The sequence below is a fragment of the Calidris pugnax genome, unplaced genomic scaffold, assembly GCF_001431845.1.
Source record: "Calidris pugnax isolate Ruff unplaced genomic scaffold, ASM143184v1 scaffold71, whole genome shotgun sequence".
NCBI classification, from domain to species: domain Eukaryota; kingdom Metazoa; phylum Chordata; class Aves; order Charadriiformes; family Scolopacidae; genus Calidris; species Calidris pugnax.
In genome coordinates this window covers 2443108-2459414 of record NW_015090882.1, presented here as the reverse complement: position 1 = coordinate 2459414, position 16307 = coordinate 2443108, and the positions used below count along the sequence as shown (strand labels likewise).

Below are 16307 nucleotides of genomic sequence, written 5' to 3'. Positions count from 1 at the left end.
CATATGATTCTGTGACCTCTCCGTTCCCATTTTGCATCAGGTTAGGGCACAGTTTTCTACCATCTGCTCAAGCGCAGTGCTGCCACTGCCTGCAACTTGGAGAGAAGAGTCTTAACACAGATAGCTACCTACAGGGCTGTGGAAGCTTGAAGCAATGTATTACTCAACAGGCAAACAAGACACTTTGCTCAAGTGCTGTAGGGAGCTCCCCCTGACACAGCCTGTGCTTAAGGATCTAAGCTTTTATCCTTACTGGACTTATAGGCCTACTTTGTATACTCACAAACTGCAGCTCTGGCTTATTTTTTAAATGATAAATCACTTCTCTGAGCCATATTCTTATTCCAGTTAACCACAGCAGGACATTAAACCTTCAACAGAGATAACAAAGCTATAATTTAGCATGAAATTGCTATATAGATGGGGAAAGCATAAACTTCTGCTATGAGAAAGTCTGAAACACATTCAGGAAGAAAAAATTAATGGAGATTACCGGTGATGATCTGGGGCAGGATGGGCAGAGCCACAGGTGGGAAACAGGCTCCACTGACAGCTGTGATGGGGCAGGGGATGGATGAACCAGGGAGTGCAGACAGCAGCAGAAAGAGATGGGGTCAGAGACGGGATGGGAGACAAGGTGAGCTGGTACATAGGGCTGGAGCACATACAGGAGAACAGCCAGTAACCCAGGACTGCTTACGGAGTAGCTCAGAGCACGATGGAGGACCCAGCCCATACACGGGGGCAGAAGGGGACCCGGTTCAGGGCACTATTAATGCACTGACAGCAGCACATCAGCAAGCAGCCAGCAAAGCACAGCCTTCCACCCAAACTGCCATTCAAAAACTGGTCCAGCTGGATACCTCTGCCTGTTCCCACAGTGAAATGCATGCACATATCTATAGGGAAAATGAAACATTATCTTCTCAGGTGGCCCGCCCTCAGAGAGAAAGCTCACATGAATGACCACACTGATTCAAGTCTAGAGGCTGTTGAAAAAGTACAAAAAGGAACAGTAACGCCACTGGTACAAAAACTAAAGCCCATCTTTAAAGAACCCTCACTACAATATGTATGGCTCAGAAGGTCATCTTTTGTTCTCATCTACTAACTGCCCCTTTGACACTTTTCTTTATCAGAGAATCTTCATGGTTGGAAGGGATCTTTGAGATCAAGTCCAACCACACACACACACACACACACACACACACACAAAAAATACCAAAAAAAAACAAAGAAAAAAAACCAACCACCACAAACAGATACAAGCAAACAGTCTTGGGCACTAGAGCATGCCCTGAAGAGCCACGTCTACACGTTTCTGAAATACCTCCAGGGATGGCGACTCCACCACCTCCCTGGGCAGGCTGTTCCAGGGCCTGACCACCCTCTCAGGAAATAAATTCTTCCTAAGACCTAATCTAAACCTCCCCTGCCCCAACTTCAGACCATTTCCTCTGCTCCTGGCATTATTCCCTTGGGAGAAGAGGCCAACCCCCACCTCTCTACAACCCTCCTTTCAAGGAGTTGTAGAGGACAATGAGGTCTCCCCTCAGCCTCCTCTTCTCCAAAATAAACATGCCCCGTTCCCTCAGACTCTCCTCGTAGGACTTGTTCTCCAGACCCCTCACCAGCTTGGTGGCTCTCCTCTGGACACGCTCCAGCCCCTCAATGTCCTTCTTCTGGTGAGGGGCCCAGAACTGAACCCAGCCCTTAAGGTGAGGCCTCACCAGTGCCCAGGACAGAGGCACCATCACTGCCCTGCTCCTGCTGGCCACAGTGATCCTGACACAAGCCAGGATGCCATATACAGGCCAGGATGCCATATAAGAGGAGCAGGATGGGGAGGGGGACAGGACGTAAGAACACCACCACATAGCGTGAAAGCAGCCAAGGAAATGAGGCAACTGAAGTTCACGGAGTCAAGCAATGACAGGAACCCAACACAAAGGAAGGATGTCAGGAATAAACAGGAGCTTGCAATAAATACACTACTTGCATTTAAAATTGGCCAAGAAAAAAAACATGCCTCAGCACACGGAGAGGCAGGAGCAATGTAAACCTGTTGACAGATCTATCCCTATGTCCAAGAACCTATCTAAAAAGCTAGTGTAACACAGAAGTCAGATTTGCATGATCTTCTGTTTTGAGGCTGAATCCTTTTTAATACTTTTTTTTTTCTTGTGAGCTATATGCAAGATGTATATTAGCCATGGAAACGTAATACTCAAAACTGAAAGAGTGGTTCAGTGCTGTACTTTATCACAGTTTGGGGCATTACATTATTGCTTTTGAATTGGTAAGGTAATTTCAGGCAGTTAACAATTTTGGACATTAGAGTCTTCTTCCTGCAGAGCAAGAAAAGCATGAAAAGAAGTAATTCAAGCTTTTTTATTTCATCAGTTAGGGTTCAACAGGGAGCATTACTGAGGGCATCCACTGTTCAATCTCATGTTGGTTCAGAGTTCCACAGCTCTCCAGTGACTGCAAGAAATGTGACAATTATTCTGAACTCATACTTCAACTGGGAATTTTTCAGAGCGGGAATACAAATAATTGTCCTTTACATTCCTTTGTGAAGTTCTTAAATCACTGCAAGCAGCTTATAAATAATACTTCACAATTTCTGAACAGCCTATATCTACTTCCAGAGGTGTTAGATGGGTTTTCTGCTACTTCATTTGAAACTACTATGTTTTACTTCAGTAAATATATAACCAGTATGTTCTATTTAAATATTTAATTATTATATGTCAACTAGTTACTTATTAAATAAATACTTAATTTAACCATACCAGTTTAACAACACACTCAGGGACAGGATTACTTAGCAATTGATCAAATGCTAAGATCTGTATTCTAACAGAAGCTGTGTGACTCTACCTGAAACGTCACATGAAGTTTTCTTTACCTGTTTTCTATCCCATTATGTTTTTGATGAAGCACTGTGCAATCGAAATTCAAAATGGTATTTTTTACAGCCCCTGACTTTCAGACAGTGGATGACATAGATATTCCAACAGCGGAATCAATTGCTTGAAGTAAACTCTCTTCACATTCTTTTAGAAGAGTGATACAGACAAAGGGGCTCCTTGAAGGAAAGCCTGACTCGAGGCCCTTCCAGAGAGTAAAACTGAGGAAGAATATGTTTCTAGAGTAGAAAGAAATTCGTGGCATTAAGATTATACTCAGTCACAATGCAGGGACCACAACCTGATATAAGGTGGCTGGAAGAGAGTTCCAGAGAACTACACTCCTCAGGAGCTGCTACAGCCAGTGGACATGAGCAGAACAGCTTCCCAACAAACCCAAACCATCTCTGGCTGAATTCACTTCTGTACAGGTTCCCCAAGACATTAGGGAAAAGATTGTTATTCGGGATGTATCTGCAGGCCTTCCAAAGGCTTTGTGCTCCTTGTTGTCATTTAACTTCTGCCTGTGAGACCCGGTCTTCTGGGATGTGGGATACCTTAGTTGTCATATACAGTTTCTAAACCAAACAGATTATAGCTCTTGATTTTTGATTACAGATAAATACACTTCTAACAAGAGGAGGTGAACATCTCTTTTTCACCCCTTAAACATCTGCACTTCTTCAGGTTCGTTACAGTCTAGTGACATGCAGCTACTCAGGCTCCATCCTACATCAGCTACAGAAATAATGACAGAACCAGTAAGATATTTGCCTAAGGTTACAAGCAGGAACCAGCATCACGCTGAGCACAGTGTGACCACAGCAGCAGTCCTGTGCAAGGACCCCTGTCTTTCCACTACCACTTTCTCCCAGAAAATGTTACCGAAGCAACCGAAGAACATGACGATCTCTCTCTGGCTAAAAGACAATTGTGAAACGTGTCTGTTGTGTAACTCATGGCAAAGATACATCAACAAACGAGGCAGCATAGTTCATATTTATTCCCTCCAAAAGGCCAGACAGCTTGCGATTGCTGTGGGGAGACACACACCCCCAGCCTGCATGTGAACTGTGATGGTCACTGAAGTTGGTCATCCACACCCACGACCTCGGCCTGACACCGTACCACCTGGTCACCTGGAAGCTCATATTCCATCCAATATGTGCTCATTATTGTAACCCAGCTGCCTGTCGTTAGTCAAAAAGGCAGGAAAACACAAAGGAAAATGGGATGTGACAGAAGGTTTCCCTATAATAAGGAAACAAAAGGTCAGCACAATACTGACTTTATATCTATCCACCTATGAATGAGTGTAAAAAAAAGCAGTCCCTCAAGGCAAATAAGGACTCTAATCTGCTCCTGTGGAGTAGCCTAAAAGAGAGGCCAAGCAACTTCTTTTTTTTCTCTTTTTTTTTTTTTAATAACCTTGGGAAGGGGAAATGACCCATGAAGGTTTCACAGACGAGGGTCACAGCACACTCCCTCCTGAGGAAGTGTTTAAAACCATGGGATACTTGAAGATATTAAAAGTGTCTTCTTCCCTTGACAGGTAGAACATTTTAATCAAGATATTGCCATCACAGAAGTCCTGGGAAAATTTTTTTTTTTTTTTTCCTTTTCTGACGAGACAACAAAAATCCCCACTCAGCACATCCACCTTCTCCCAATGCTACGTCCTCCTCTTGAGGACTCCTAATGCTGCTACGTACCACGTCGAGTCATTACATCAACATCATTTCAGTGGAATCATGTTTTCACACGAATTTTTAAATGACAGACTATTTTAAATGACATATTGCCATGAGGAACTCAAAAGACCAATAAAGCACTAACAAAATCTCAGAGCTTCACACGTCCACTTAAACCTGCTATTGACCTGCTCACAGCAGGTGTGCCTGGCTTGTCACAATCGCGTCTGTGTTCCAAGGAATAAAGAGTGAAAAGGGATCCTTGCCTGCCAGGCACAGCAGTGCAATCCCCACGTAATCTTCCCTGGATGGAGATCATAGAATCACAGAATGGTTTGGGTTGGAAGGGACCTCCATTGAGTTCCAACCCCCCTGCCCTGGGCAGGGACACCTCCCACCAGACCAGGTTGCTCCAAGCCCCATCCAGCCTGGCCTTGAACCCCTCCAGGGATGGGGCAGCCACAGCTTCTCTGGGCAACCTGTTCCAGGCTCTCACCACCCTCACAGCAAAGAATTTCTTCCTAATATCTAATCTAAATCTCCCCTCTTCCAATTTAAAACCATTACCCCTCATCACTCTACTCCCTGACAAAGAGTCCCTCCCCATCTCTCCTGTAGCCCCCTTCAGATATTAGAAGGCCGCTATAAGGTCTCCCTGGAGCCTTCTCTTCTCCAGGCTGAACAACCCCAGCTCCCTCAGCCTGTCTTCATAGGAGAGGTGCTCCATCCCTCTGATCATCTTCATGGCCCTCCGCTGCACCCGTTCCAGCCGGTCCATGTCCTTTCTGTGTTGAGGACTCCAGAGCTGGACACAAAGCTCCAGGTGGGGTCTCACGAGTGCAGAGCAGAGGGGCAGAATCACCTCCCGAGACCTGCTGGCCACACTTGGGCTCCTGATGCAGCCCAGGATGGGGTTGGCTTTCTGGGCTGCCAGCGCTCACTGCCGGCTCAGGATGAGCTTCTCATCCATGAGCACTCCCAAGTCCTTCTCCTCAGGGCTGCTCTCCAGCCATTCTCCACCCATCCTGTATTTGTGCCTGGGGTTGCCACGTCCCAGGTGCAGGACCCTGCACTTGGCTTGGTTGAACCTCATGCAATTTGCACGAGCCCACCTCTCCAGCCTGTCCAGGTCCCTCTGGATGGCATCCCTTCCCTCCAGCATGTCAACTGCGCCACCAAGCTTGGTGTCATCAGCAAACTTGCTGAGGGTGCACTCTATCCCTCTGTCCATGTCTCCAACAAAGATGTTAAATAGTACTGGTCCCAGTACTGACCCCTGAGGAACACCACTCGTTACTGGCTGCCACCTGGACATTGAGCCGTTGACTGCCACCCTTCAGGTGTGGCCGTCCAGCCAGCTCCTTATCCACTGAGTAGTCCATCCATCAAATCCATGGGTTTCTAATTTTGAGACCAGGATGTCGTGTGGGACAGTGTCAAATGCTTTGCATAAGTCCAGGTAGATGACGTCAGTTGTTCTGCCCTTGTCTACCAAGTCTGTGGCAGTACCGTAAAAGGCCAGCATATCCACACAGGAAACTTCACACAGTAGCAGACTCGCATAGGAAATTACTTAGGCCCATCCTGGGGTAAGGCATCGCTCTCAGTGGATCTGAGGAGCAAGAGTGAACCCCAGAGGAGCACAAATTCCCAGGTATCCTCTCTCAAGGCACACTGCCCAGCTGGCAACACAGGGCACACCTGGCTGCCCATGGAGAACCCACCCAGTGCTTCTCAGTTGCACTTTCTGTATTTTTTTTTCATTTTTTTCATTCCTAAAACAGTTCTTTTTTCTTTTTCAAATCGCATGCACCACTAAAAGAGTAAGAGAATATGACAGCGAAAGGTTTAAACTTCTCTTTCTTCCTTCCACCATCTACAATCTTCACACATTAACACTGTACTGAAAGTTGATTACAATTACTAATGAGTAATAGAATTATAAAATTGTTTGGGTTGGAAAAGACCTTTAAGATTATCAAGTCCAACTGTTAACCTAGCACTGCCAAGTCCACCCCTAAACCTCATCTACACGTCTTTTAAATACTAGAAGCAAAGCATTTACTAGTAAGTGTTCCATAAAAAACTTAAAGTGACAAAGGCATACATAAAGTTACAAGACAGTAAAACCTTAGAATTAAAGTTTTCTTTACAGCATTAGCAATCTCTGTCCTATTTTTCTTTCACAACAGTATTTTATTAAGAAAATTTAGGAAGAGGGTAGTATGTCTGACCTTGTTTTCTCAACCAGCCCAAGACCAAAAGACATTTCAGCAACAGCAGAGCAGCAGTGCTTACATTTGCATGGGGAAATGAAGACTGTCCTAGGAAGCCTGTAACCAGTGGTGTCCCCCAGGGGTCAATACTTCATCCAGTGCTGTTCAATATATTCATCAGTGACCTGGATGAGGGGACAGAGTGTATCCTCAGCAAGTTGATACCAAGACGATACCAAACTGGGAGGGGTGGCTGACACCCCGGAGGGCTGTGCTGCCATCCAGCGAGACCTGGACAGGCTGGAGGGCTGGGCAAGGAAGAACCTCATGAGGTTCAACAGGGAAAAGTGTAGGGTCCTGCACCTGGGGAAGAAGAATGTCAGGCACCAATACAGGTTAGGTGTGGACCTGCTGGAGACAACTTCTGAAGAGAAAGATCTAGGGGTCCTGGTGGACAGCAAAATGACAAAACAGTGTGCTCTTGTGGCCAGGAGAGCCAACGGAATCCTGGGCTGTATAGGGAAGAGTGTGGCCAGGAGGTGGAGGGAGGTCATTCTCCCCCTCTGCTCTGCACTGGTAAGGCCACAACTGGAATCCTGCCTCCAGTTCTGGGCTCCCCAGTTCAAGAGGGACAGGGAACTGCTGGAGAGAGTCCAGCGAAGGGCTACAAAGATGATTCAAGGATTGGAGCATCTCCCTTATGAAGAAAGACCGAGAGAGCTGGGAGTCTTTAGTCTGGAGAAGAGAAGGCTGAGGGGAGACCTTATTAATGCTGACAAGGATCTCAAGGGAGGGTTGAAGGAGGAGGGAGCCAGACTCTTTTCAGTGGTTCCCAGTGAGAGGACGAGGGGCAATGGGCACAAGCTGGAACGTAAGAGGTTCCACTCAAATATGAGGAAGAACTTTTTCACGTTGAGGGTGACAGAGCCCTGGCAGAGGCTGCCCAGGGAGGGTGTGGAGTCCCCTTCTTTGGAGATTTTCAAGACCCGCCTGGATGCTCCTGAGTAACATGCTCTGACAAGCTCTGGGCAATCCTGCTTCAGCAGGGGAGTTGGACTAGATGATCTCTATGGTCCCTTCCAACTCTAAAAAAATCCGTGAAATTCAGTGAATGTGCCAGTCAACAAGTACGGAAAAACCAAAAAAGTAAACTCTGTATGGAAAAATGTTAAACCATATTTCTTCTTCAGCTAAGAGAATTGCTGGGTAGTGCAAAAAAAAAAAAAATCCATCATTGGTATTTGTGGAACCAGGTTGAAACATGAACAGGACCAACCCTGAAGAGCACGGTCCTATGAAGATCTTCAGATCTGCACATTTTTGAGCTCTGGGATGGTTGATGAATAGGCTGAAGTTCCCTGCTGCACAGCCACCTTATTGTGGTCACTATCCAAATCTTCTTCACAGAGGCTTTTTCTCAAGCTTTCACCCTATAAATAATAAAAATGCCTTCAATAACTTAAGAATAAAGTGAAAGCGCTTTTGGGGGGTTACACAAATAACCGTCTGCATAAAGCCAGCTGCAAAAAAATTTATGTTCTGCTATTCAAAATAAGCATCAGAGTTAACTATTATTGGGCGACTGTCTCCTCCTTTTCTAACTGGGACTTTAATTAGTAGCATTAGAGCTGGCTGCTTAGTTTTGCATAAAACCAACCTCCCTGCCTTTTTATATGGGAGGTTTTTACAACTCTTTACTGATGACCTGAGGAGTAAGTGACGTGCTTTAACTCACCCTGGCTTAAAGAAAATAGCATTCCATACACCTCCAGCCACTTCATTGTGTATTCAGATCTTTCAGCCCAAAAATTGAGAACTAAAATGCAAGTGTAGACATAATCTGACCAATATTGTTTATTCTCTATTGATCTGTAGAACTGTAGAATTCGTTTAACTCAAACACCATGAGTGAAGCCGAGAAACAGTTTATCTAATCTAAGCCTCACTGCTTTCACAGTCTTGGAGAGCTGCTTCTTGGGCTGAAATTTTCTATAGTTTTGCTCCATATTGGGGTGAACTTCTTTCACCCTTAAGCCTGAGGAAAATCCTCCTCAGGATTTTTGGCTCAGGCAAGAAATCAGTTGAAAGGGGAGTAGGGAAGAACGAGGACTTCCCTCCCTCTCATTTTGTATGTGTCAACAGTTCTTTTCCTCACAAACATCTTTATTTTAGAAGCCTGTGGAGTAATACACTCCAAGGCCAGAAGGAATCCCTCGGATCATGCAGAGGTATGAGAAAGGTAAAGAAAGTCTTCCAATAATTTCTGCACCAAACCAATAATGTCTACTCAAATGACAGGATATTCTTCATGAGCATTTCCAGTGCAGATTTCGAGACTGCAAGTGATGAATTCTCCACTTCCTGCAGGAGATTTATTTTGGATTATTTTTGCCAACACTTATTACTTAATTCATTGCATTATAAAGTATGAAGTAGCTGGGAGGAAAAGAAAACCCAAATATGTCTAAGGCATACTCAGCATGCAACAGCCAAAATCTTCAGCAGACCAGTATAGGATCAAACATCCTTAGAGTGCTGTAATGCATATTCTGCCTGGTCTGTACTGCTCCACCAGAAAGGTAAGAAAAAGAGGAGTTGGAATCCACTTTTAACTAAAACTCACTGAAAATACCAGGCTTAAAATGTTATATTACTACACAGAGGGAGATTCCACCCCCTTTAATAAAAATATTTAATTAAATACAAGAACAGAGCATTAACATTTCTTTCCAAAAATCTTAAAATGCAGAAAGACATGAAAACACAAATATTTTTAGGACCTTCATTTTCCTTTGACCTTTCCTTCACGTTGCTCTGACTGCCTTGGTGTTTCTGGTTTACACTAGAGCTAGTCACAAAGAAACTGGACCAATGGCTCTTCCAGCAACACTACCTCTACTTCATTGTGCAACACAAAGTATTTTAAGGCAGAACACTTCCCACCCCTGGAAATACGTTCTGCAGCAACATTAACTAATGGCAAAAGTTGGCTTACCTGAATGTAGATCTAGCCTAGGTCCACTGTTCAAATATAAGGAAGAAGATTTCTTTGATTTTTTTTTTAATATGATGCAATAAGTTCTAGCTTTGAGTTATTTCAAAGTACGTATTTAGCTTAGAACAAAACTATATATTGATCTGCTTTTCTGAAAATAAAACAGGACTAGAGGAGATTTCACACATACTGTATGACAATCAATGTTTCTATGGAAATATTAGCTTTGAGTGTCCCCAAATTGAAAGCCAAAACAAATTTATTTTTCCTATTTCACTTGAACACTGTATCCGCGCTGTATCACAGTAAGTGTTCATCACGTGTTGCTAAATACATTTAAAGAAATCCTTTGTGACATTAAATTGGACGAGTTATGTTCTGGATACATGGAGATCCTCGAGGAGTAAGGCTGGAATAGCCCATGAACTCAAGGGGTGTGGAAGGACAGTGTAACACCTGCAGCAGCTTGCCAAAAACACACGCAGAGAGAAGAACTGTTTCACAGCCCCACGTGGCTACCAGGCAGCAAAGCTCTTGATGCCAAGGATGAGATACCCTTCCAGCAAAGGGCCCCTCCACTCCAACACTGCCAAACGTGACCAGGTACCCCAGAGACAGCTGGATCTCTTCAGACAATGAGACTGCAAGCACTCGTGTGGCCTTTGCACCTCCGCATCAGGAGGACACCTTCATCTCAGCCTTGAAGATACGCTTCTGTGTGCAGAGGGTGAGAAAGAGATGAGTGCAGACCAAAGCTGAAGTCCAAGAGCTTAAGCCTTGGAAGAAACCTGGGCTTTGCATCCTATTGATGAGCACTTGAATGACTTCTGTGTCCAGTTTTGGGCTCCCTACCACAAAAAAAAGACATCGAGGTGCTGGAGCGGGTCCAGAGAAGGACAACAAAGATGGTGAGGGGTCTGGAGCACAGGTCTTATGAGGAGAGGCTGAGGGAGCTGGGGGTGTTCAGCCTGGAGAGGAGGAGGCTGAGGGGAGACCTTATTGCTCTCTACAACTCCCTGAAAGGAGGGTGTAGCCAGGGGGGGTCGGTCTCTTTTCCCAAGTCACAGGTGATGGGACAAGAGGAAATGGCCTCAAGTTGCGCCAGGGGAGGTTCAGGCTGGATATTAGGAAAAATTTTTTTCACCTAAGGGGTTATCAGCCATTGGAATGGGCTGCTCAGGGAGGTGGTTGAGGCACCATCCCTGGAGGTGTTCAAAAGACGGGTTGATGTAGTGCTGGGAGGTCTGGTTTAGTGATGATGCTCCTTGTTTGTTGTGTGGGTGTCTGTTTTTGTCAGTCAGGTTGACGGTTGGACAAGATGATCTTTGAGGTCCCTTCCAACCTAGAAGATTCTGTGATTCTGTAAGGTGCTATTTCCATCCCAGCATCTCCTAGTCTCTTTGCAATATCCTATGGCTGTGAGCCCTCTTTTCCTTTCTCCTGAAGGCCAGAGAGCCACGCAGACCGAGAACAGCACAGCCTGTCAAATTCTGAACTATGTATTTTGAAACAACAAAAATGCAATAATATTTTCCAAGATTAAAGGCTTTACCATCAATCTCTCTGTGCACAAAGGGGATGCAAAAGAAATCTGTTGCTTCCAACATTTGGAAACAAAACTCTGAATTCCCATAAGAAGCGACAGTCATTAGTGGCCGATGTGAACTACAGTATTTCCTCTCACACTGCCTGAAGAATTTTTTTCCCCAGATCATACTCTCCAAAAAAAAGGGGCAAATTATCCCATCTATTAGGGTGTGAAAGCAATAAGACAGATATTTTATTGTAGGGTGCGGTGCTTCTACATAGTCCTTTGCTTACTCAGCTCGCTCTGGTTCGATGCGAACAAGATGTGCTTTGGTCAGCCCGGTGCTGTGCTAGGGGCCCATCACATTGTCCTCTTCCTGGCTTGGAGCATAGGTGGAGCAAGCAACACCCCATCTGCAGAAGGCCATAAATCAGGCTTAACACAGACAAAAATTCTGTATTCGGTGGGACAAACTGAGGCCACCAGCTGTTACGCAGACATGCCCCTCGCTCAGGACAATACGGTTGGTCCTATCAAGTTGCTCTCAAGATGAAGGCTGGGACACACTCTAGCCTTCAGAGCATTTCTAACAGCACCAATGCACTTTCTGTTAAAGCCTTTAACGAAAAACAAAGCTGCCTCCTCTTTTCAGACTAGTTTCAGGGACGCCAGAATACGAACAGAGATCAAGCCTAAAAACTTGTGGAAAATATGTCTTTCTGCAATTCTGCTTTCCTTCTCCTTCTTTTCTTCATACCCTCGCATCTTCCTCCCAGACAACCCAAAAGTTCTTCAGGTAGCTTTTTAGGTTATTCTATGTATACAGTCATACTAAAATATATATTTTATATATTACAATAATGCCATTTATTTCATTTCTATTTTCCACTTTATCACAATGCAAGCCTGGCTGTGGAGAGACTCGTTTTAGAAAAAAAGCACAGGCTGTTTTTGTAAAATGCAAAATAATACATTTCTATACTTCCATTCTGAAATAGGATGGTTCATGCAACAGCTTTTGCTGAACTAAAAAGGTGTGAATTGAAACAGGCTTCGTTACGTTTGTGAAAATTAATCTCTTTATGAGCCCTAAATCAGAACAAGGTTTGTTTTCTTCATACCTCTCCCTCAAGCAATAATTTCAATAGCAAAGATACAGATGGTAGCAAATGTTTTTTTTTTGTAAAGGACCCCCCTCATGGTATTTCTTTCCTTGCTAGGAGTAACTGGAATTTCATTTGTTTGCCTCCAATCCAAGCCATGAATCATCTCTGTTATCAGTAGAAAGGTGGGAAAAACTGAAACAACAAATCATACAAATAATGCTGGCGCCACAGTGTTCAAATACAACTTAATATGCAAAACCTCTCGGAGTTTCCCTTGGACCAGCCCCGTCACGCTCAAGACCCTTTCCTTAAAATCTCCTGCTTTGTGTGTATCTGTACCTATAGCAGTACCTGTCTCTCTCAGTATATATTTCCAGCTTCAGTTTGCAGCCTCAGACAGTTTGCTTTACAGTTTGGCTACAAACTGTGGCTAAAAGCTAAGGCCTCAGACATCAAAGGTATTAAAAAGCCGTAACTACTACATAGGTAGGAAAAATCTTACTAATTTAAGAGCAAGAGTTTACTAGCCTAATGGTTTCCAGGATTGGATCTCATTGCTGTAAATCAAAAAAGTCCATTTTCTTCCTTCCCACCCTCAAGTCTGGAGTTACCCTTCAAACAGCGAGTGCCATCCCTCCCAGTTGCTGGGACCAAGCCAGCTGGAGATCACAGAATCACAGAATGGTTAGAGTTGGAAGGGACCTCAAAGATCATCGAGTCCCAACCCCCCTGCCCTGGGCAGGGACACCTCCCACCAGACCAGGTTGCTCCAAGCCCCATCCAGCCTGGCCTTGAACCCCTCCAGGGATGGGGCAGCCACAGCTTCTCTGGGCAACCTGTTCCAGTGTCTCACCACCCTCCTAGATGGCATTTGATGCTCTGTGCTACCACCTGCAGCCCTACTGCAGGCACCACAGACAAGGGAAGGTGGACAGAAGATACTGCAGTTCACCCCGTCCAGCGCTCGTAGCACAAAACCATCTCCTACTGCCCGTGCAGACCTCAGGGAAAAGGCAACATCTTCCCAAGAAAGGGGATGAGGAGACAGAGAAAGGGTTTGCCCACTGTTGAAAACTGTGTCTTTAGAAAATGAAGCAACGTTTTGGTAGAGAAGTGTTTCTGTTCAAACTCTTTGGTCTTCCTCAAAAATCAGATGTTCTGCCTTCCAAAGGTTTATTGTTTTACACGCACACTCGCCTGGGTCTATTAAATTCAGGACTCCCACAATGGGTTTTCCCTTTCTTCATTCTACCCTTTGCAGCTGCAGAACAGCGTGATATATTCATAAGAAAACAATGGAAAAAAAACTTTTATTTGATTTTTCAAACTTTAACCCAATAAAATTGTTTCCCTGCTTGTTTTTCTTCCTTTAGAGTCCAAACTCCCCAGGAGTTACACATGCCGTGTTCCACCAAGGGAAGCTTGGGACCTTACAGAACACAGCCTTTAATACACAGATTTTTCATGTTTGTTTGAAGGATGGGATAGGGTGTTTAAAATGCAAAGTAAGAACAGAAGCCTAGAGTCCAGCTCTGTTCCCAGCTTTCCAACTGTCTGCTTGTTCACCTCTGGACAAAATGATAAGTTTCTCTAACTGCTGCGAAACAGGATTATGAAAAGTGAACAACTATAGACAGTCTTTGAAATCTGCATAGAAAAACTGCTCCAGATAACAATCACAGCATTTCTCTCTCTACGGGATACACACATATCCTGAGAACGATTCCTCTAGAATTTAAAAAAATATCCAGCTTTACTCTGGTAGCATCTTTCAACTCAAATACGACAAGCACCACTGAAATGCAGGTGTTATGTAAAGGATTAAGGAGCAAATGTTTGGACAGGGATGCTGAAACAGCAGCTACTTGTGTAAAAGACCTACTCAGTCTGCTAAAAGCCTTGGTCAAGACCTTAAATTTCTCCTTGCCTCAGTTTCCATACATAGAAGTGGAACAAAGAGACTCTGGTATCGTGGTAAATACATGACTATTTCTGAGGCTTAGCTCTTACAGTAAGTAGATGTCTTCTGCGTATCTACAGCTCTGCTAAGCAAGGTACAGAGGATTTCACCTGATGGCTGGTGTTTCCAGCTCTGCATCTCACCCCCATTCTGGATGCTATCAGCACTTCACAGGGAAAACACCACCACCGACATGCCCGTGTACCAGGGGCCTCAGCTCACACATTCCTCACCCCCAAAACAGACACACGCTCCTCCACACACACAGCAAATCCAACTTCTGTAATCACTGAGCTCCCAGCGAGCGAACACACTGCCTTTTTTTGCCATCCTGGCTAAGGAAGGACAACACAGCAGATGGTTCCACACAGAGATGATGTTTGAAGAGCCCCAGACAGAGAGAAAGGCAGCAGGCAGCGGTCTGAGGTTACAGAAGCATGGTCCTGGTCCCCACCCAGACAGGCTTCCCACTGGATTCTGTGAAAACTAACACGGAGGACTCCTGGCAAGAGTTTTACCTTAATGAGAGAGGTCACAGGTCCCTGGTTAATCAAAAGAAGCCATCGGGGAAAAAGGGAGGAAAGCATATAAATCCTGCCGAAATAACTGATGTTAAAAGTGTGTCTGATTTCCTCAAAGAAAAATTTTAGTTTTCTCCCACTTAAGGCTTTCCTTATTAAAGACCTCCATTCCACATCATAAAACTTTCAGGTCTTTTCTACTAGGAAATTAGTCTAATATCGTTAGTTCTTGATTATATCCACCCTTTCCAATTCCAAGCAAAAGTCATGCATCATTAGTAAATAGATATCCTAAAAAATCAATTTTTTTTGTGTTATTCTATTAAGAAAGCAACTAGCACAGTCAAAAATGCCTAGCACAATTGATTTACTTGTGTCTCTCTGGTGACAAATGTCTTTCTGTAGCTTTCTGAGCTACAGGGACACTGTCCCTCACTCCACTTATTCTCCGAAAATAAATCTCCAGTGAGTAATTTTGCTTTGTAAAAGTCACAGTAACATCAGGGTATCTCTCCATACAAACAGATTACTGCCTGGTTCCCTAAGTGCTTTCATGTAAATCTTCCGTGTGTCAAAACAGGTATTGGCCATTTTTTTATTCCTTTTCAGCTGAGAAACAGCAAAAAAATCTGCTCAATTAAAGTATGGTTTCAGCAGTCCTCAAGGCACAGAGAACCAGAAAATTTATGCAACTGACATGTCATTCTTTTGACAGACCAGGTCAAGACAACGCTACCGAACCCTGTCAACACAACCCTCCAGTTATTTGGGGTCTTTTCACAGGAAGATATCCAATGTTTACCAGCGTTGTAAAGGGAAGGGGGCACAAAGTTAACAAGCCAAGTTAAAAAGTCCTCAGATAAACTTTCTAAACATATGAGGCCTGACTTTCTTCTCCCTGATCTGTGACTCCTGAGGACTTAACTACAGGGCTGGGTTTGCTGTTGAGTGAAGAAGATGAGAACCACCTTCTCCCAGCAACTTCTGACCCAGCTGCAACACGTTCAACCCGGCAGTCCTCAAGCTACCCGACAAGGAAAAAAAACCAAAAACCCAGCAAACGCTTTTTCTAGCAGTAGTTACTCTTATATTAAGTGACAGAAGTGAAGGATATCTGCGCTTTTACCACTGCCTGCCCCTGACTCAACCCGCTCCAACGGGAATCGGCTGCGGAAAACCTTCCCAAACCTGCCTCCCCGGGATGGGATCCGGGATCCCGGAGGGAAACCCTGGCTAAAGGCGAGAAGGGGCTTTTTTCCTGGGGAGCTGCGCGCCGCCTTTCGGGGCTCCCCCCAAAGCGGCAGGAGGGGGGGCTGGACCCAACGCCCAACGCCCCCCGCTCTGCTCGGGAGGGAGAGCCCCGGGGAACCACAGCCCC

At 44.8% G+C, this 16307-nt stretch overlaps 1 protein-coding gene across 7 annotated transcripts in view; it reads right to left on the bottom strand.

The window, feature by feature from the left end:
- The window catches only part of RAMP3 (receptor (G protein-coupled) activity modifying protein 3), an 86440-nt gene that overhangs the window by 44518 nt on the left and 25615 nt on the right, over positions 1-16307 (bottom strand). Inside the window, exon 1 of one of the 7 annotated variants that reach the window (XM_014946990.1) lies at positions 6838-6855. The exons of the other annotated variants lie outside the window; for them this stretch is intronic. The gene's annotated coding sequence lies outside the window, so the exon portion shown is untranslated. Of the gene's footprint in view, positions 1-6837; positions 6856-16307 lie in introns of those variants that run through there. 7 annotated transcript variants of the gene reach the window in all.